The sequence below is a fragment of the Micropterus salmoides genome, unplaced genomic scaffold (assembly GCF_014851395.1).
Source record: "Micropterus salmoides isolate LMB-PRFRI ecotype aquatic unplaced genomic scaffold, ASM1485139v1 Ms_hic_scaffold_16, whole genome shotgun sequence".
Classification (NCBI taxonomy): domain Eukaryota; kingdom Metazoa; phylum Chordata; class Actinopteri; order Centrarchiformes; family Centrarchidae; genus Micropterus; species Micropterus salmoides.
This window is the reverse complement of record NW_024040707.1, coordinates 15,277,691-15,293,425: the sequence shown is the minus strand read 5'-3', so window position 1 is coordinate 15,293,425 and position 15,735 is coordinate 15,277,691. Positions and strand designations below refer to the sequence as shown.

Below are 15,735 nucleotides of genomic sequence, written 5' to 3'. Positions count from 1 at the left end.
AGATGCTGTAGTCTGTTGGGATGTTTTGAGTATTGAGTGCTTTGTTGATGTTACTGCCTTTGTTGGCTACTCTTAATTGTTATCTGACAAACTGCAGCCTCACTGGGACATCTTCCACATGACCTTAGTCTGAGCTAATGTCCATACATCAATATAACACTGCCATAGGGTCTCCTATAGCATTGGACTATGCAGTACATCTTATCAAATGGGGAGTACTGGACACACGTGTTAAATATATCATTGTATTATGGCAGCTGCACTTTGCGGGTGAACGGACTTGCTGAAAGGGATCATATAGGAGGTGACACTGCAAAGAATTAGCATAATAATTCAGTGTAAAACGAAGAAACCGAAAGATGGAAAAGAGGGGCAAATGGAGAGGGAAGGATGAAAGAGATGAGCCGAGCTCCTTTCCTTCTGCTGATTTACACGTCGGGGAACCCATCCAGAACACCTGAGCAGGGCTTCCTGTGATACCCAGGTGGCTTCGGTGCAGAATGCCCCAATTTCACAGCTTAGTCCAGTTCTCTGTCTCTCTCTCTCTGTTGGTTTCTCTGTCTCTGTGTACTCGCATGCACTGACACCCCAGCCTCTATGTTGCCCCTGAGCATGGATGCTGACTGATGCAGGCTGGGAATGCAGGGCACAGCTGGGCCTGATTGCAGCAGTTTATTTAATTAAAACATGAGACGATCCCACTGGAGCGAGAGCTAGGGAAGACACAGGCTCTATTTATAGGTTTGAACACAGATGCGCGCACACACACACACACAAGAGAAAGGAAGACAGGTGCTTCCCTTTGTCTCTGGAGACCGGGCTCAGCCTCCCATCTGAATGGCAATGTGTGTGTATGTGTTTGGATGTAGGGCATGTGTATGTAATACTGTACAGATGGGTGACACATTAAAGGAAAAATCAACATAGAGTGTCTTACTATAGAATCAACCCACCACGAGCCTCCAGAGGGGCTTCAGTACTCTATTGGAGGGATGAACACCATTCTGCCACAAGATGTTCTCTCGTTTATATACAACCTTTATTTAATCAGGTGATCTCATTGAGAGGTAGCATCAGTAACATTTTTGTTACTCCCCCCGCCTAGGAGTGTCTAGGTGTGGCCTTCTGCAGCCAGCGCTGATAGCTGACAGTGTCTTTCAGGTTATTTCACAGTGTGTGCCAGTAAGTACATATCTTGGAAGCAAATGATAGCCAAAGTCTTTTGACGTGAACACACCTCCTGATCTTACAGTAAGGAAATAACTGTATATCTGCAGATTGCATGTCTTCAGGTTTCAGAGGATAACTAATAATATACATACTCTCTGCTGCCCAGTGCAATTATGTCTGGCTCTTATTTTGAGGCTTTTAAGAATATGACTGTCATGTAAACAGGGAATAATAAGCGCAGTGTGACTTCTGTCAATAAAATAATTGGTGTAGAGAGTATGTTATCATAAAATGAATATCACAAAATATAAAACTGCTGACAAATTTATATTTTCTAACTGTATACAGTATGTCCGTCTTTTGCTTTAAATTATGAAATATGATTTGTGAAGACTTTAAATGTGATGTAAATTAGAGGTGTGACAGAAATAAATAATTTGTGATTAAATAACTTATATTGAGGTGCACCTTGATACAGTCTCCTACAATACATTATGAACTCTCGCACTACTGTCGCAATAGGTTCTCTTGGGATAATGATTCAGAGGTGTGTTCTGCTTTTTGACAGGTCAGCCTTTTGACAGTTTATTATGTTAAGTTAATAGTTAATTATATTGTGTGTGTGTGTGTGTGTGTCGTATATTTTGGTACACAGTGCAACACACTAGTTGATTTTCTTTCAATATGTTGCAAATTGCAGACTACTTGTACAGTGATACTGTTATTATTAAGAGCAAAATATCAGTATATTTTTCCATTCAAATTTAGGATAGGTAATTGAATGTTGAATGCACCCTACCTTATTAATTTGTGGAGACTAGCAGGAGGAGCAGGTTTTTGCTTCTATGTCTATTAGTTTGTGGAGCCACTTCCTGCATAGCCGACTTACCAACATAACAAGTGGCTGCCTTTCCCCAGAAACATTTGAATCCTAATTTGGGTATAAAGTGCCACTTGGGTTGGAGTGGTATTAAAGAAGGTAGGAGCTTGTAAATATCAGACAGATTATGTTTGCTGCTATGCAGTTTAGTGTTTTGCATTAGCAGGAAATGGAGTCCACATGTTTCTAGATTTAGCCTAGATTATCATGCATGTGTGGCAGCATTGCTTAGATGCTAACCTGTTCCCCTTACCGGCTTAATGGGGCAAATCACTGGCTTTGAGGAGAAAGACGTGTTAAACTTATTACACATAGAACATTTGTTCATCAGTCTAGATGGATTAATTACGTCTGCATTGACTGATAAATGAATAACATTTTATCTCTGTTCTTTGCACCACTGGTAGGATAACCTCACTATTAACTACATGCCTCTCTTATAAAATTGGCTTTCTTCACAGGTTTATAGCTATCACAATTTATAACATTGGTGGTGTTTGGTGGCACCATCATGTGTTCGGAATTGTCCAAACTCAGACAACACAATCCCCTTGCTGTGGTAGCATTGGTGTCTGTACAATGCAGTGGGAAGTGAGTGTGTATATATGTGTATACTAGTGTCTGGAAAGTACAGGTTGGTGTCTGTGGTAGCAGTTGTGCCCATGTGTGCTTTGTGGTCATGCTGCTTCTGTGCTGACACTTCGCTTGTGTTAATGCAGTAGAGCTTCTCTGGCACTCTAAAAGCCATCCATCTCAAGTCCACTGTAATGCCCCCCCCCCCCCCCCCCCCCTTCTGCTGCTTAATTGATCCATCCATTTAGCTTATTCCAGCCAGCCCCTTAAGGCTAATTTCCAGAGGCTAAGGGGCAGGGTGAAATATTAACTTGGTGCCAGGCTGCCTCAGATAGAGCCCATTGTGAATAAACAAGAGTGCTTCATAGTGATAAATTATGCACCTTCTTCTAAGTTCTTCAGCCATTTCAAAATGGTCACATCTCTAGTTTAGTTTGGTAATAACGAATAGAAAACTGTATAAAATCAGAATGAAAGGAAAACATAGAAAACAGCACAGGAGTTCAGTCACTGAAATTCCTTTTGCTGGAGCGCTCAAGTCTGGCGTTTGACATTTTCACTGCAGTTGCCATGGTTCCCCGAGGGCTTGTTCCCATCCAGGACTGACTCTTTTTATTTTCATTGTCACAGCAACCACAGAAACATCCCATCCTTGTTCCTATGATGATTGGGGTGTCAACAAACCCCAAAGATACAGTTATTACAGTCAGTTGGGTCCGAGTCTCTGTCTGTGCACAACATATGTGCACTGTAAAGGGGACCCTTAAGTAAAAGTTATGTCTAGTCTAAATACCTTTTTAAAGAATGCCAGATTTTTCTTTCTCTTTACTGCTGACAGATCAAAACAGCTCTCGCCCCATTACTTAAATAAGCACGTCATAATTGTTATTCCTGCGTCCGTCTAGACCTTTAACACTTGTGTAAATCTTCCTGCTGTAGTAGTCTGTCACTTTCCTGTACAGTCCAAGGACATGTGACTCTAAATACTCTATTAACAAAGGAATTTAGTTAAACATCAATAGAGTGGGGAGTTCATTGCACCTTGTGAGTCAGTCAGAGGCATGAGCAATCCTTTTAGAACCTTTCATTGACCATGTGATACCCTACACACTATCCCCCATCTCACACACACACACACACACACACACCTTCTCTACAGTCCAAATATGTTTTACAAGAATATGCAGGAACACTGAGTATCACCCCAGAAAAGGACATGGATTACAGAACTGTTTTGATTGTGACACTGTCAAATCTAAAACATTCCTTTGCCTATGAATGCGGAAGACAAGAGACACAGAATCCCTGCTTTTGTCGGAACACCTAGCTTGTTGAAGAAATCACTTTTATTCAGTGTTTTCAAGACAGTTCAGTTTATATTTGTGGATATTCATAATCCTGCCGTAGGCAATACCTGTAAACAAGAGATTAGTCTGACCTAAAATGGGAAAACATGCTATCCACGCAGATCTATTGAGGTTCACTTCACTTCAACTCCATTGCGTGTTTAAGCAAACATCATACAAGTCTCCTGCTGACTGGATTGGCATCACTGTTGTCCATGACAGAATATAATTCAAACATTAAATTCCTTATAGCAACAACAGGAAACATTAAACACCTTCAACAAACAGTGACGTGAAGGCCCTAAATAACTGGATGAACTTAAGTTACCGTGTACACAATGTCTAGAATTTTATTTCATTCATTCATTCATTGAAGGCAGAATCAATTAATCGATCGTATTTAGGCCTACATGTGTATCAAAAAAAAAAAAGAAACCTGGGTATCAATCAACACACCCTGCCTCTTTAGTAAAGTTGGGTATACCCTCATACAAGTTCATAGAGTTTGTCTTGGTTCAATAAATATTTTGTGAAGGTGATCAACTATCTTCTAAGCTATATTTAAACAGTGATACAATCCGGGCACATTACTCTTGGTTTCTCAACTCTGCTAAAGTGATGACTGTCAGGAATTGATAGGCAAAGTTCAGTTAACAGTTAATCCACTTCCCCTCTTAGTTCAGTTAAATAATTATATCAGGACTTTTGGTTCCTAACTCCCAAGTTGAAAATTATAGCATTACTTTATTTCTTCTAACAATGATTGTTGTGTGCTCACCTACCTAACCTCATGCTTGATGGTGTTTAATCATCAGACACTGTGTTGCTGTAGTTTCACACAGAGCCAGCTTCCTCAATGTATATTTTACTAACACCAGCTTCCCTAAACCTGGTAAGTTCCTGTAATAACTGCACTTCAAGTCGGTTTGACCTACCTATAGAAAGATATAGCAATCGTTGGTGATCCCTGCCTACATAGCAACTAGGGTTGGGCCAATAGACAATGCCATAGGCCATCGGCGATAGCTGACAGACATCACTATGTTAAGCCGGCATCATGTTTGTAGCAATTTTGTAGACATCACCCAACCCTAATAGCAACTCTAGTCTTAATTTCTTATACTGTTGTCTGTAAGATGACACACGTCCAAACCCTGTAGTCTGGAAATTTGACCACGGACAGATGGTGGAGCTGTGTGCAGTAGAGGTGACGGGGGTGGAGGTGTACCAGTGTTTAGATGAAGACATGTGAGTCAGACTGAAGTCTTGTGTTCAGGCACTAATCATTTATGTAACCCAATCGCCCTGAGGAGAATCCCTGTCTTTGTTAACCGGGTCTGGGCCTCCCTTTTGTTATTGTGACTGTTACCGTGGATACATTGGTCATGTGTGTGAGGTCAGTTAAACTCTACCTTGTGACAAGCTGGTGAACAGAAGTGATGATGCCAGTGAGGCATAATCCAAACACAAACGTTGATAACAATGTTGATGACGAGTGGAGATGGATAATGGAAGCAAATACACGCTATCTAAACATTATTTCTGACAGGCACCGGGAACCATCTTATTTCCATATAGACCTTACACACCATTTTCAAGTGGACAGTTATTTGCAGAAAAATATATATATTCCCTTAAAGCACTTTTTAAATACTCTTAATTAAGGATATGTGTATTAGTAGCACAGCAGATTTAAGTTGCTGATGTTCAATGTGACCTTAAGAAAGGTACACTAGTTGACTGCACATGGGAATATTCAAAGAACCAAAGATGCTGGAATAAATAGATGCATATGTTTCTCCCCAATTGTTTCTTTGTGGATACCCTTGTTGCCTTCCCTGTGAGTCCTGGGATGCTTGTCTCAGACACCAAATCAATGCTGTCAAGTGCAAAAAAAAAGTTATAGCAACAACAGGAAACATTAAACACCTTCAACAAACACAGTGATGTGAAGGCCCTAAATAACTGGATGCACTTGAGTTTACCGTGTACACAATGTCTAGAATTGTATTTCATTCATTCATTAAAAGTTAGATTTTAAGTGAAGTGATTTTAATGTAAGTGATGGGGGTACAGTTTTTGTTCCATGGAAAAATACATTCTTATCTTAAGGTGCAGCTGATATGAGGGTCAGCAATCTATCTTTTTTTAGCTTGAAATTCCCTCTTCCTGAACAGTGTTTCCTTGCTAAGCCACTGAGGAGGGATAATAACACAAAGAGGAAATGTGCTACTAAAAAGACTGGATCTTTGTTAAATACCTGCTTGATTTGGCTAACTCGGTCTGCTGAAGCCTTATATTAGCTTAATTTTGACTGTGGATTTTGTCACCCATCTCTCACATCGGAATTGCATTCGGAAGGGGTCTCTTCAGGGCCAGTATAGAGGTAACTCTTTCAGTATACTACATAATTTGATGCAGTTGTCAGTCAACTGACAATGTTGATCTCATGACATCGCCTCCCAACACACACTTGCCTTATTCTCTCAGGAATCTGGATCAACACCTTAGGTTGTCCATGGCAGCAAAACAGTCCGCACAGAACCTACATAGCTTCATTATGTAGTTTTTAACACACTTTATGTTGAGAAACATAAATTAATTTCTAATGGATTGTAAAGACTTGACAAAAAAGTTTTTTCTTTTTACTTCTTCGTCACTGGGAAAGACCTTCCTGTTTACACTACATTCTTACAAGTGCATTCAGTGTTCCTCATCTGCATGATGCCATCTGCAACCGGTTCAAATTTTAAACTGCGCGTCAAGCCCTGCTGTCACCTCTTTTCTTGCATGCACGGTAAATTTAATTTACCGCCAGCCTGTCTTTTAAAACGTGTTTTTCCATTTCAAATTAATTAGTTTGTAGCTTAAATCTGAAATTTATTTATCAATTTACAACCACTTTGAGTTGTTTGCACAACCCTCAGTGCATTAAAGCAACAAATCCGGTCTTCCTCATGAAATATTCACTGCACCAACTGTAGCTACCAAGCCTGCACAAGTTCTAAGTTTGTTTTCCTATTAATACATAGACAAATATCTAATAGTGTAATACAATGCAGTACTGGGAGATGTATTACATAGCCTATACTATTCCTACTACTATATTTTGCCACAGGCACTTGAGAGCTATTTTTTTCTTAAGCAGAATAAGGTTTTATTTAGCAGTGGTGTGATTACCCAAGTTACCTAGTGTCTCACGGTGATTTTAGGTGTGGAAACCGTAATGCCATTTCTGTAATTACTGGAACAGTAGCATTAAGGCACAGCAGCCATACAGGTCCTTGCTTGCATGTGTGGGCTGTCTGCGTCTTGTTCAACTGTATGTAGCTTCTGTGGCAGTGTGGCAGACTAGCTGCCTGCTTTGGCCCATTTGTTCAGTCAACAGGAGTAACCTCCAGCTGTGAAAAGACTATCTTTCTCCTTGGGAGAGTGGGGGGTAGGACAATAGAGCGAGCTGGAGAAAATAGGCAAAGGCAGTATGGTGTGGTGTGTGTCTGAGAGTGGGGAGTATCATTAGGTACTCCCTGTACACTGCAATAACACAAGAATGTTCTGGACATCTGCCAAATATAAAAGCAAGCGGAAATGGGCTGGCAGAAAGGAGCGGTCGGGGTACTGCAGGGGTGAGTGAATTACTACTCACCGGCTCTGTGTGGCCCAACACCAACTGTCTCACCTCACTTACTGTAAGTCCTGAGATTGGAACGGGAAGTGTGTCCTAGCTTGTGGCGTATAAGGGGAGGGGGGGGGTTCAGGAACTTTAAACATGTATATACTCATATAGCAATTAACCCCATATGCTTTAAATCGAGACAAAATCTGAGAAGCTGTGGCGAGATTGGAAGCGGAGAGGGCAAGAGACTGAAATTAATCTTGAGTTGATTTAATGAACTGCAGTATGGTTGCATTTGGCAGGAGCCGAGTGATGAAACCTGCAGTTTCAGTTCTTCTCCACATACGTAAAAAATAAATGCAATCAAATGGGCACAGAGAGCAGCAGCAGCAGCAGCGGGGGAGCGGGGGTTATCACCACATGGAGGCACACTTACTAGAGCAGCCAAGAGCCACTGGAAAACCAATAGCAATACTCGATACCATACTGGCAATACTCGTTACCATGCCCAAACTCAATGCAATACCGAAACAGCCCAGTATCAAGTAGAATCGAAACGTCTTCAGTCAAACCAGTACTTCATTCGATACTTTTTGTAACCAGATTGCGGCATAAAAATACTATTTGTATGGTTTTGCTTGTAGCTAAACACGCAACCAACTCACCCAAAGAAAGAGAAGAGCATGCCTTTTTTCCATCTTATGTGCCTGCTCCATAAACTGTATTTTAAAAAAAAAAAAAGGCCTGCACCGCCGAGTCCATGGGTTATTTTAACAGCCGCTCACCTTGGCTGCGGTCTCAGGCATGTTTGTCACTGTGGAAAGTTTACTGAAGTCAAGCCAGCCTCCACTTCGAAAACGACAGTCAAGCCAGCCCTCGCGCTGTTTTATTGAATGAATAAATAAATAAATAAATAAATAAATGCTTAAGACACCACAAGAATCCAAAGAAAATATTAGTCTCACAGAAAGCTTACTACATTCAGCCAATATTCGAACTCATGTAAAAAGAAAACCTTCTGTTTCCACTAACCCATTTCACTTCGAGGTCACAGCAGACCACCTCAGGGAGACCCTCTGTCAATATCAAAGCAATCTGATGTAGTTATTTGAAATTACAGTTCAGATTCTTGTGGTGTCTTAAGCATTTATTTATTTATTCAATCGTTTCTGCCACATCAATTGCATTATGTTCAGCAGAAGCTCACTTTTATTTTGAAATGTGCTGCGACACGATGTTACCGTAATGCCTAGAAAAAACATGCATCGCAAAACAGCGAGAGGGCTGGCTTGACTGTCGTTTTCGAAGTGGAGGCTGGCTTGACTTCAGTGAAAGTTTATCACCACAAGCTTGGCTTTCCGTTGGTTTCATATTCTGGTATCATTTAACACTTCTCTGTACATTTTTATTTGCTATTCACATCACTTGTCACCGATCAGTCGCTGCAGTCCATCACATCAATTACATGCTTTTGTGGCTCAGTAGCGATTAGCTGATTTTACTCAGCTGGACGTGCAGCCTCACTTTTCCTACTACCTGTAGTTTAGTGACTTCAAACAGACTCCTTACTTGTTTTATATTATGAATGATGTTTTTGGAGGAGGTTTGTGACTCGCCAATGAAGAAAACTCACTGGCGGAGATCTTTCAATTCAGTTTATTGATCGAAAGTTAAAATAATTGTCCATTCTTTAGGCTACTTTCAACACATGTATCAAAAAATTACCTTAAATTTGTTTCCCACAAGTTATTTGGTCACTAAATTATTCGACTCCTCTCTCATTCAAATATAAAACAAATTGCAAGCTGTATTCTCTCACCATATAATATACCTGTGAGGATGAACTAATTAGGATGAGGAGCGATCTGATAAAATTTCGCAGTGCTTTAATGCAACAGTTATTTGAAACAAGAAAAAAACTAAATAGATAACCTTTCTCGTCAGTAACAACAATAAAAATAATAATAGGCTACCAATCAACTACTACGGCTTCAACAGGTGGCGTTTTATGAAAGGTATCGAATGAAGTACTCCTTATTGGTATCTGTATCACTTTAAAGGTACTGATTTTGGTACTGGTATAGTTAAATTTTAAACGATACCCAACTCTAGCGTCCTTGTGTGTATGTATCCTCTAAAGTTGATGCTGAAGATTTTCACATTTTCTTTTTTTTCCTCCAGTGGCTGCATATTATGCAAAAAATGCTACACTATGTTCATCCAGCTAGTTGCTAAGTGTCTGTCTGCCATTTGGTGTTCAGCAGGTAGTGTATAAATATTCTTAAGGCTTTTTCGCTCAAAATAGCTGCCTGCTGCGGCAGAGAGAGAGCACTAAGAGTGAACCAAAACAGTAAAGTTGCAGGCTGCACCGCTAAACAACTGCAACTCGCCATAAAGCCGATAGGAGCTGCAGATTCAGGTGATAATAATTATAAGGTGATAAGCAACTCCTTTCACATTGACAGTGTGTCCACGTTAAAAAATATTGAGTATAGCTACTTTAATTTTGAAAAACAAATTTTAATTTAGCAACACTTGCAACACTTATATGTGTATATATCATCTACTGTAGCAGCTGACGCCTTAATATCACACAGATAGCACCTCAGGCAGAACAGAGTTCTGTTTTTTTAAGGGCTTTCAGGCACTTTTTGCGATTGCAATTGACCATATTGATGGTCATGTAAATTGTAAACGGGAACACCTACAGGCAAATGTTTGTCTTTATTTGACAGCACAAACAAAAAATGGCCAAAACTTTGGCCAAATTATTGTAAAACAAAACTTAAAAAGTAATTGAATTTTATGTGCTTGACAAACTGAAAATTCAAATGACTCAAAAGTGTGCCTGTAGTAACTACACGTCGCAGACACGCAAAAACTGTGATTGGTCGGCTTTGTAGTATCGGATTTCCTCCGAGCTCCCAGGAACTGCTCCGTTCTTTGAAGCCGGTTTTAGTAGTGGCCAAACAAGCAATTATAAAACGGTGGATACTTAATTTTGAGCATCACAACCCTCACGAAACGACTCGTGTCATTTTCAGAATTTTATCCATTGTGACGATAAAATTTGGAAAGGCTAGAAGAGCCGCTCAGTTATTATTTCACCACCATTGAAGTTGGGGTAGGGCTAAACCAGAAGTTAGCTGGCTCACTGGCAGAAGTCAAGACAGTGGAACATAGAAACCCCACCGCTAATCGTTTTGGCCACTGTAACTGCAGAGCGCCACAGACGAGAAGAGTCTGGGCTGCGGACTGTAGCTCAGGGTGCGTGGCGTGAGCGGTGCTGCAGTCCGCAGCCGGACATTACTGTGCCCACAGACACCAACGCACAAGTATAAATAGGTACGTGCATTGCCAACGCCATAGTTATCACCATTAACTTAAGTCACCGCAGGAGTATAAATCCAGCACCACTTCTCTGCTTTTGATTGGTTCTCACCTTCTTCCGCGAATGAGTTTTTGGGAAAAACGCACATATACGGATGAACTGAAAAATTGTCCTGCGAAATGTTAGGTGCACCAGTATGACCAACAATTTTTGGGGGCGCACTTGACAGATTTGTGGTCACACTCTGGAGACCTGGCTATATCAGCTCTTTGCCAAATAAAGGAACTTTGCCTTCCCACAACTTCTCACCCTTGTTAATCTCTGTTGCCTCCCTAAAATTGTGTACCCCACGATATACCTCTTTCTTCTTTACCCTATATTCCCATAAAAGCACTAAGAATACCCCAAAGTTAGGGCCTATAGGATAAACTGACTTTTGATATTGGCTTGAATTAGTCCACAGTGAGAGAAATAACCCATCCACCTTCACATATTCTCTTATCCACCCAGAAAAGTATACAGGCAGCAGTAGAATAGAGGAAAAAATAAGCCAACACACACGTACAAATAAACAGTCTGTCTGTCTCCCACTCTCCTCCTCTCACTTTCACTCCCTCAGATCTGTTTTCCAGTATTTGCTTGCAGCAGAACGAAAACAAGGGGTCCTGGCATCGCTGTGTCGTTTATGTAATTCCCCTCATCACGTCTGGTCCCTGTGTTTCTCTGCCATGTAGTGGCTCGGCATACACTGTGACTCAGGGGAGGGTCACACATGCACACAAACGGACAGACAGACACACACACACACACACACACACACTTGGAACAGTAGAGCAGATGGAGGAGCAGAGTGACTAGTGCAAGACCAAAAATGAACTCGAACTAGACCCCATGCTGTACCTGCTGGAACGTGTCACTGTATACTGTGTCTGAGTGTGATGTTATTTGAGAGAGGTTTTGTTACCTCCCACGTTACATTTTCCATAGTTTCCCCTTACACTGAACATAATAGCGCATTATTAGATCTCTTCTAAATGAGTGTTATCAGCTCCGCTCCTTTTCTTCTATCTTTGGTATTTACGTGTATCAGACACTCCTTACACTGCTGCATTTCTCAGCTAAGATAGCAGTGCTGTTTTCTCTCTATCTGGAGGTTAATCAATCGATTAGCGTCATTGATTAACCAGGGCAGACCAAAACAGCCTTAAAGCTGAGAGGTTAAGAAAGAAGGAAATATCTGTAAGTAGAAGAGTTTGACACTAACAATATATGTAAACGGTAAAGAAGGTGTGAAAATGGCATGTGTAGTTGGGCCCTCTTCTTTTTTGAAATAGAAGCAGCTGTACCCATCGATTAAAAACAAACTAGTGATGTATAATTCTGAAAAGTGCAGGGCAGCAGTTAACTGTTCATGCATCACGGTCCGGGGCGGGTGGGGGGTGCTCACAAATGATAGTTTAGTATTTTACTCATCTTCTTTGACTCTGCATTGTTGCTGTTAATTATTGTTTTGGCTGATCTAAATAGGTACAAGTCTGTCACCTCCCTCTTTAGACTTTATACAGAGGGTTTAAACCTAGGTCAGTATTTTCATATGTGCTCTTTTCACATGGAATTTTTGGGTCTTGACTTGCTCTTACTCAGTCTATAAATGACTGTGTCAAAATGTCAACTTTTTAAATATAGCTCCCTTTTGTTCCCGTCAAAGAAATTGTGAAATACGGGTTTCATGATGTAACTTCAAAAAATCTCAGTATTTGTAAAGCCTTTAGACGATACTGTCTCAATATTTACAGGATATTTTTCTAACTTTTGTTCATCATTTTACTGTGTACAGAAATTGAAATTCTTATCTTACCTAAATCTTTACTTACCCAATGATGTGGAAGTTTGCTTGCTTTCTCAATGAACCGAAGCATTAATCACTTCAATCACTGTTACACCTACAGGTGCATGCTGACCTTTTGACAGTGAAATGTTTGGAGACGGTGGCCCTAGATTGTGTAATCACTCGAGTATAGATAGAGATAACCTAGAAAATGAAAATGTAGTGAACTGTGTGAGCACAATGTGCACATGTGTGTTTTGTGGATGTATGTGTGTAGATATGTGCAGAGTTGTTTTACTGTATATTTATATCCGTTTAGTTTGTGGATGAACAAAAAGCAGTGATTAAAGCAGCATCTCGCGTCATAAAGAGTGCAGGGAAGTACCTAAATTTCTCAAACCTGTTTTACCTGATTCGATTTGTTCAGTCTTTTCTCCAGTGACACAGGGATTTTAGAGAACATGCCCCTACGGTAGTTTCACCACTTTTGCAAGCCATACACAGGAAATTCATGCAAGAAGTTGGCATGAATTGCTAGAGTGAACGTTTTGCTCACAAAATTGTAGGTGTCATGAGCACAGGTGTTTAACCTTGATACAGAGTAGAGAGATGGCAAAGAAGAGCAAGATTTAGGAGATGGAGGATGAATGAATGAATGAAATTGACCGGCAAAGAGGAAGTGGAAGCAGAGAAGAGGGGGATGGGAATACAAGGGGCTGGATGCTCTCAGGAAGTGGGCAGGATGCCAGAGACTGTGAAAAGTGCGGACGTCATTTCTGCTGCAGTAAATGAAGATTACTCAGCCTGTCAAAGAGACATCTGCTCTGAGAATCTTATTATTAGTATTTCATTTTTTTTTTTTTTTTTTTTTTTTTTTTTTGCCGTCATGGACTCTTGCTTTCTCTTCTTTGTTTCCCGTCAGCCAGCCAGTCTGTTCATGTCCTACAGTCCATTTGGGGATTGGAGCTCTTGGGAAAATTTTTTTGAATTCCTGTACACATGACGAGGGTTCTTGTTAATGACGGCTGGGTGCATTCATCTTGGTTTTCCTGACATTGTAGTTCCCCACACAGTTATTTTCAGGCATCTTGGGTGTGGTGTGTGTGTGTGCAGTGCAGCTGTGGGTTTGGAGAAAAAGCCTCATGATTCACTTATGACAGAGCGTCATGTGACCATAACTAGCACTTGGACTAATATTGTCCTCTTGTGTTCATGTCGGTGTGTTTCTCTGAGTTGAGAAAACGGATTCACAAAGCAAAATTACATTTTTACATGCTCAGATGGTCCCAAAACTCCACTTGGCCAGTGTTAGTATGTCACCATTACAGGAGACCTATTATACTGCATTTCCAGCCCTATATTGTAATTATGTGACTCCTCTATGGCAGCTTTGCATGATTCAAAGTTCAAAAAAGAATTTTCTATCTTATACTGGCACTTCATGCAGGCCTTCATTTCAGCATCTGCCTGAAACAAGCTGTAGATGCTCCTGTCTCTTTGAGACCCCCCACCCCCAAAGCCCACTGTCTTCTGATTGACCATTGTCTTATGTGTTTACCAGGTTGCCGCAGGGATGGGGCTGCATGTTCCTTTGTGGGCGTGGGCCTGGAGCAAATGATCATATATGGAAATCTGGCTCAAAATGACATCATACCAAGCCGCTGGTAGAAAAAAATGCTTAAAATGGTGCATTCAGAACAGGGGCATATCTGAGATTTGGCTCACAGGGATTTCTTTTAAGTACTTTTACCTCCATTATTTATAGCTTTAGTCATGTTTAACAGGAACATCTGACTTTGTAACATTATAGATATGCCGTAAGATATGAAAAAGCACAGTAGGATCCCTTTAATACATCCATCCATCCATCTTCTTCCTTCCTGTGGTCAACTTTGGACCATGTACAGGTTTCGACAGCTGAGCTGATCCCTGACTGGAACACCAAGCTAATCCATAGAATGTGTGAGCGTGACCTTCCTATTAATAACTAATTGGGAGTATCACATGACAAACCGAGAGAAAGAGACTTTCCATGAAGTGTTACAATGGCAGGCTATACATGTACCATGCAAATTAAGCAAAGGTGTAGAACAGGGTTGTTTGTGTGACCCAACAAATGCAGTATATTATATGTTGATATAAGCAGTAAACAGCAGGTGGATAGTATTAGGTTATTATTGGGTTATGTGTATTAAGCCGTCTGCATTCTTCAAGTACCATAAGATTAGAGAAAACGAAGGTTTGGAGTTTGTGTTACAGTAACAAAACACGTATTTGATTACATTTCAATGCCGATTGTAGATGACATTACAATTAGCATTGAAATGATTACAGATCAATGGAAAAATAATGTATAGAAATTATTATAATTGATGAATTGTTAAAATTATTTATCAAGTAAAAGTAACCAACATTTGCTACTACGGCGTATCAGGCTATTGTGGGTTAAAAAAATTATTAAATTACAAGGAAGGGGGTAATATTCCGAGAAAAAACTCTGAGGTTAAAGTTGTACATTTCCGGGGGAAAAATTTAGAAATTACAATTTTGTCAGATGTGCTTGTATTATTAAAGGTTATGCGCTCTGTTAAAAACAAGGTATGCCGATGTTAATAACAATAGCCGTCGCATATATACTTTCACCAACTTGTATTGAGATGCTTCCTTCTGTTCAGTGACCACGAGCATAAAAATTGGGAAAGACCTGCAGACATGAGCAAGAATGAGAATGGATAATTCATCTTTTTGTCTTCTTATCTTTTAAGTTATTTTCCCAATCTGCTATGGGTAGTTGTGTCTTTTATGAGTATTAGTATTTAAATAATTGTTACAGGGCATCCATTTACAAAGTGAGCACAATGTGAGAACCAATGACAGAACACATTTTTGTAGCACAGTCACAACCAGTTGTTGCACTTTTACTTTTCCCTCCCTTTGATGTTCCCCAAAGAGGATGCAGCAACTTTCGGCCCTTGCATATGTCTCTATAGG

General features: G+C 40.3%; 1 protein-coding gene across 1 annotated transcript in view; it reads left to right on the top strand.

The window, feature by feature from the left end:
* b4galt5 (UDP-Gal:betaGlcNAc beta 1,4- galactosyltransferase, polypeptide 5) overlaps positions 1 to 15,735 on the top strand; it is a 36,388-nt gene that overhangs the window by 2,862 nt on the left and 17,791 nt on the right. The window lies entirely within an intron of this gene.